The sequence below is a fragment of the Corapipo altera genome, unplaced genomic scaffold, assembly GCF_003945725.1.
Source record: "Corapipo altera isolate COAL_440 unplaced genomic scaffold, ASM394572v1 295, whole genome shotgun sequence".
Taxonomy (NCBI): Eukaryota; Metazoa; Chordata; class Aves; order Passeriformes; family Pipridae; genus Corapipo; species Corapipo altera.
Window position 1 is genome coordinate 3,596,173 of NW_020884936.1, and position 6,682 is coordinate 3,602,854.

At 52.8% G+C, this 6,682-nt stretch overlaps 1 pseudogene; it reads right to left on the reverse strand.

Moving 5' to 3' along the window:
- Positions 1 to 5,322: 5,322 nt before the first annotated feature.
- The window catches only part of LOC113955243, an 8,385-nt pseudogene continuing 7,025 nt past the window's right edge, over positions 5,323 to 6,682 (reverse strand).

Consider the following 6,682-nt stretch of genomic DNA (forward strand, 5'->3'; position numbering starts at 1 on the left):
GGACTGGATAACTCCCTGCAGCACTGAAAGAGGGAGCCCTGGGAAGGGGAGCAGGGATGCTGGCAATTCCCGAAGAGCAGCCTGCTGATGGGAATGGCAGTGGCAAGGCTTTGGGGAGCCAGCTGGGATGAGCTGTGCACCTGAAACAGGCCCCTTCCATTGCTGCAGAGGGTGGGAGGGGGTGAGGACCACTGTGGGATGCTGGGGTTGCAGGTACCCCCTTGCACACACATCCATGTGTGTGGGGAAAAAGCTACTCCGAGCCCAAAACTCCAGTTTACAGCTCTGTGGAGCCCTGGGAAATGGGAAGCCAAACCTCATCGTGCTGCACAGAGGCACAACTTGCTGCCTTCCTCCTCCTGAATGGAAATGCAAGGCTGAGACAGAAACAGCCTCTTGTGTTGACAGGGAGAAGCCTCCTGGCTCCCGAGTCTGTCTGGGTGGATCGTTTCCCCTTTCCCGGTGGGTTTTGTCGCTGCCTGAACCATTCTGCTGCCTGTTCATCCCAGGCTTTTGTTTTGAGGAGGGGGAAGGAAGGAGACGTGGAGCCTGTGCATTGCCATGAGGTTTCAGAGAGGTGGAGCAAGGAGGGAGGTGCTGATTTGGTTTTGCATCGTGATCAACAATCAAAGATTTCGGTGGCTGTGAGCTCCAGCCACCTGCTGGGTCTGCAACTGGAGCGAGGAATTTCCAGTGGGAGAAAGGAATCAGGGCTTTGCTGTGTGTATTTCTTTAGGAGACACTCAAGGAAAAGCATGGAACGAGCAAGTTCTGCCTCAGGAAAGAGCCAGTTCCCAGTTTTCCCCACGATGGGAAGCGAGTATGGATGTTTTCCCTGCACATGCATCACCTGTGGGTCGTTAATTAGCAGGGGGTGCTCATCATGTTAATCCAGCGATTACCAATAAGGACTGAATCAGTTTGTAGGAGAGACTCAGGATTTATTAAGCCAGGCAGCTCCAGTGAATCAGGAGGGCCTGATCCTGCCGGAGGGGGTGAGGACCAGCTTGAGGGATGTCAGAGGAGCTGTGCTGTGAGATTGTGGCTCGGCTCAAAGGCAGCTGCACCGTCAAACAAGTGCCAATCAAACGGTCTAAATGAGTCTGGATCGATCGTCTGCCCGTGCAAACCCCGTCAAACTTGTTTCGCTTCATGTGTCAGGGAGATGGGTCTCAGTCAACTCGGCAGAGTTTGTGCTGAGAAATCATCACATCCCAGGGCCTGAGTCAGACATTCCCCAGGGGTTACCTCCGAGAGCCTCTGGCGGGTTGGTGACGGCGTTTGCTCCCAAATTTTGCTCAAATGACACTCGAAATGTTGTAGCCCACCCCCAACCCCTCAAGCAATGGGGAGATGCTCCTGCTGGGAGGTCAGAGAGCCACCATGTCCTGGGACTCACTTTTCTAATCTCTGAAAGCACGGGATCGTGGAATCATGGAATGGTTTGAACTGGAAGGGACCTTAAAACTCGTTCAGGGCAGGGACACCTTCCCCTAGACCAGGTTGCTCCAAGCCCCATCTGCAGGTCTTGTGTGGAGAGGTAGCACTTAAATCAACAGTACTGATGAGGTTGGAGACCCCAGGCCTTGTCCTCGTGTTCCATGTGCATCCCCTTCCTCTGGACAATCGGGATGGTGCAGACCCCTCTGTGCTGCCCTTCCCCTCACTGTCCCCAGCTTGGTGACAAGCAGGACAAGGTGCTTGTGTGAGGAGCATGTTTTGGTGGCCCTGTGGTCCCAAACTCTTGGGCAATGAAGAGTCCTTTATCATCCCAGCACGGAGACACCAAGGCTGTGTTGTCCCCAGCTCGTACACTGAACTGATGTGGTTTAGATATCCAGGATGTGTCGAGATGTAATTTTATTCAAAAGCAGCAGAAAGGCTCAGCAGACCCAAATCTGACCCTTGTGGATCTTGAAAGACCATTTTGCTCGCAGGCAGCTCAAATTTGGGCTCCCTCATGCAGAAATCCCAGCACTGGATCATCCTGGTTCCTGCCATCACTTTGGGACTGCTGGTCCAAAATACCACGCTCGACTCTTCCAACGGCGCTAGGAGTGAAAACTGTGGAGCTGGGAAAGCAGTAGCACATTAGTACTGTTTATTAGGACAGCAAATTGTGCCAGGAAAGACTACACACAACAGCTAATGATAACATTATGCACATTCACTTAGTAGCTAATTAATCTCTTCGACTTTTCCTAATGTACAAAACGGAGCCTTCGGTTTGCGAGAACAACCCCAACCGTTTGCATCCCTGATTTCCTGTAATTGGGGGAGTGGAAGGAACAGGGAGCGCAGAACCCGCCGCACACATCAAGTTGTTCACCTCGGCAGATAATAATAATGAGGCGATCATCTCCTGTAGTATTTAATTAGAAATGTCGCACTTAATTGATTTCTTGGATATGTTAATTAAGAAATAATGAGGACCAGGTTGCAGCGAAAGGTGCCAGCGAGAAGTTTGGAGCCTCTCCTGGAAGATGTGTGTGTTGGCTGCTCCCTGAGCCGGCGGGGGGACAACCAGGGGGCAGCCCTGGGGTTGTGTCACCCGTGTCCCAAAGCTCGGGCACAGCTCAGTTCCTTCCGTTTTTGCTCGTTGCTCATTCTCCTGCTCTGCATCCCGGTGTGTGCCCAGCTCCTGGCAGGATGGGCAGCAGGGCAACCCCGTGGGCTGCCCGTGCCAGCGCTGGGCATCACCAGGATGTGGGATAACCTGGCAAAGGTTGGATCCTGCCACCCTGGGAAAAGCAATGCTGGTAAATCTCTACCAATGCCACGTAGCCGAGGGATGTTGGTGTCCACTCCTCTTTGGTTGGCTCCTCTTGGAGAGCTGTGATGGAGATCCAGAGCCTGGGATACCCTTTGGAGGAGTGCAGGGGCTCCCCAAGTGCTGTGATGAACCTTTGGGCCGAGGTTTTTAGGGTACAAAAGCTCACCTGGGAAGCTGGCCTGGCTCTGAGAGCATTCCCAGTGCTGGATGTGGAGGCTTGGAGTGGTCCTGGCGATGGGAGATGCCCCCAGCTCCGGGTATCTCCCTGAGTTGCTTTAGGAAACATCCCCTTTTGGCTTTTCTCCCCTTTTTTATGGCTTGTTTTGCACCTGGCATCTCATCCCCCCCCCCCCGATCTGAATGCACCTTATAACAGCAAATCCCTCGGGATGTGGAGAGGGGTCACCTGCCGGCACCGGCACGTCTTCCAGCGGTCCCTCCACAGCCCCCCGGGGGTGTGGGCACCCCTGGGCACCCCCAGGAACACCCAGAGACCCCCCCGGGCACCCCCAGGAACACCCCGAGACGCCCCCCCCCCCGGGCCCCCCCCGTGCGCTCCAGCTCTTTTTAACCTTCTCGGTAGAGTCACCGACCGCGACACTCGGTGTAACACTCGGATCTGCCTGGAATAAAGGAATTTAAACGGAGCTGGAGTGTGCTCTGTGTGGAGTTCTGATGGGAAGGGTGATGTGGATGTGGGGATTTATGGGCTGGTTTTACGGGGAAGAAGCTGCCAGGGGTGGGGATTTCCCCTGAAGCACGAGGGGATGTGGGAAGGGGGTTTTCCCGACGGCAGGAATTATGGCATTTGTTTGTGTATGTGTGTATAATTATACATTATACATATATGATCACAAAATATGTATAATGTTAAAACATACAATATATGGATAATTGTATGTATAATATATTTCTAATCCAGTACACATAATAAAATATGCAAGTAAATGGATATATTTTAAAATGTGTAATTAGATATTATGTATAATATACCAAAAACATAAAATGCCATATATATTATATATGCACATATATATTATATAATATATATATAAAATATATTCTATATATGTTATATGCACAAATGTCTGAGTATATTTTGTGCATATACACTCATAAATTATAAAATGTAAATTATAATCTAGAATATGCACATTATATACACATTTATGTGTATATGTTTTGTTCACACATATATACACGTATAAGTATATTTGTGTATCTGATATATTTTGTATAAAATGGTTGTATTCGTGTGTGTATATTTTGTATTTATAAATAAGCATATATTTTATATTTATAAATAAGCATATAATATTATATATGATATAAATAAGCATATAATATTATATATGAATATGTAATGTACGATAGGTATACACTATATATGTTTATCTATATATAAATATTATACACACATATAGACAAATACAATGATTTTATATAAAATATGACATATTTTATATACTTACATATAAAATATGTTATTACTTTATATAAATATATAAAGTATTTTAAAAATTATTATAAGTGTCTTTTCCCCCAAAATTCCAGGAAGACATGGGAAGAACACCCAACCTTTATCCCCCAAGACCCTCCCAACCCCTCCAAGTCCCTCATTCCTGGGGGGTCCCAGGAGTGCCCGGGGACCCGTGGGGGGTCCCTTGCCCAGCCCTGGGTGCCCCATGGCTTGGAGGGGGATCCCCGCAGGGGTTATTCCCGGGGGATCCGGAGGGAAGCGGAGCCATTTGGAACCTCTCCCGACATTCAATCCCCGGCGCAGGTGTGAAGCTGCCCGGCCCCGGAGCCGCCGCATACCTGTCATACCTGTGGCCACCCCTGTCATACCTGTGACCACCCTGTCATACCTGTGGCCACCCCTGTCTTACCTGTGGCCACCCCTGTCATACCTGTGGCCACCCCGGTGGTGGCCCCAGGATCCCCGAGGGAGACCGTCCATCCTCACCTCCCCTGCACCCACCAAGCTCTCCTAGCTCCATCATTCCCAGCCCTTCCCAGTGACACCCATCCCTCCCACAAGATGGGAATGGGGACGGTCCCCTTGTCCCCCCCACCACCACGAGGCAACCAGAGCAGCTTCCAGCACATTTTGCCTTTTATTACCACGCAGGAACACACACTACAGCTGCTGATACCTACGACAAGGAACGCACGCACACGGGCACGGAGAGAACAGAATAAATTAAAATAAACCGTGTAATAAAAAAAAAAAACAAACAAACAAAAAAAACCGATGAAACGACAACGGGGACGGGGACGGGGGACGGGGGGACGGGGGAGAAAAGGTGAAAAATTATAATAAAAAGGAAAAATGAAGAAGGGGTCGGGCACACGGAGCTTTCTGGGCAGGACGTGCGGATTTGATCTGGCGGCTGACGGACGCCTTCCAGCGCGGAGGAGGACGCGCGGCCGCGTCCCGGGGCCGCCCCGGCAGCCTCCTCTTCCTCCTCCTCGGCTCGGCGGCGGCGGCGGGAGCTTCCCGAAAAGCACCTCCGAGGGATGCCCCGGGCGGCGGGGGGGACCGGGCGCCCCGAGGAAAGGCCGCGGGATGCGGCGGCGGCTTCGGCGACCGTCCCTACAGTCCGCTGTTGGGTGGTGCCGCCGCCTGTGTCCCCCCTTCCTCCCCCGGGTTCCTCTCCATGGTGGCTGCACCAGGAGCCTGTCCCTGCCTTAGTCGTTGGAGGTGACGTCGATGTCTTCTCCGCTCGACTGCTTGGTGGCGAGGCGCCATCGGTTGATGTGGTGGGAGCCTTTCTTCTTCTGGTCCGAGTCGGGGCCTTCCTCCTCCAGCTTCTGCCGTTTGTATTTCGTCCGCCTGTTCTGGAACCACACTTTCACCTGGCAAAGAGGGAGACACGGGGCGCTCGCGGGGGGTCCTGGCACGGCTGGTCCGGTGCTGGGACCCGGGAGCAAGCTCGGTTTTCCTCAGGGACGGGCAAGAAACCGGTCCCTGTCCTTCCAGGAGCTCCTTCCAGGGGAGCTCCCACAGCCACCCTGCCCGGCCTCGGTTTCCCAGGGAAAGGTGGGACAGCTGGGCAAAGGTGGTGAGTTGTAGGATGAGGGATGCTGCCACCTCTCAGCTCCGCTTCCCTGCACATTCCAGCCCTGGAGAAGCCCAGGTGGGAGAAGGACACTTGGTCACACCTTGGACACGGGGACAATGGGCACAGGGGACCCTCATGACAGCGCCATGACCCAGAGTTCATCCTTCTGGAATCTGGGCTGGGCCTGGATCAGCCTGGAACCATGGGAGCAGCTAAACCCGGCCCCATTCCGGTCATAGGTGTCAGGATGCCACAGGCACAGTGGGATGACACCCAGTGACCACACGGGATGACGCTCAGAGCCACCCCCACCCCTCCAGCCAGGACCATAACTACAATTATCGATCATTAATTTACCACATTTCGGTTTCAGGAAACCTTTTCCACCCTGATGGTGGTCAAACACTGTCCCAGGAGCCTGGAGAGGCAGTGGGGGAGATCCACCCTTGGGGAGATGGATCCCTCCCTCCTCACCTGCCTGAGGTCCCCAGCATCCTGCTCTGATTCCAAGTATCCTTGATGCCAGCACTGGAAGCACGGGCTGGAGTGGAGGGTGGATACAGCAGCATGGACATGGCAACATGGACACAAGGATCCATTTGGGATGCTGGTCAGGGATGCTGCGGGCACCCATGGGGCATGCCAGGCAGCCAGGGAGGTGGGATGCTGCAGTGAGGGATGTGGGATGCCAGAGGCAGCAGTGTGGAATGCTGCTCCAGGGGTGAGGGGAGCTGATGGAAGTGGTGAGGAATATTACAGTCAGGAATGCAGGATGCTGCAGGTAGCAGTGCAAATGCTGCAGGCAGTGGTGAGGGATGTGGGATGGTGCAGGCAGTGGTGAGGG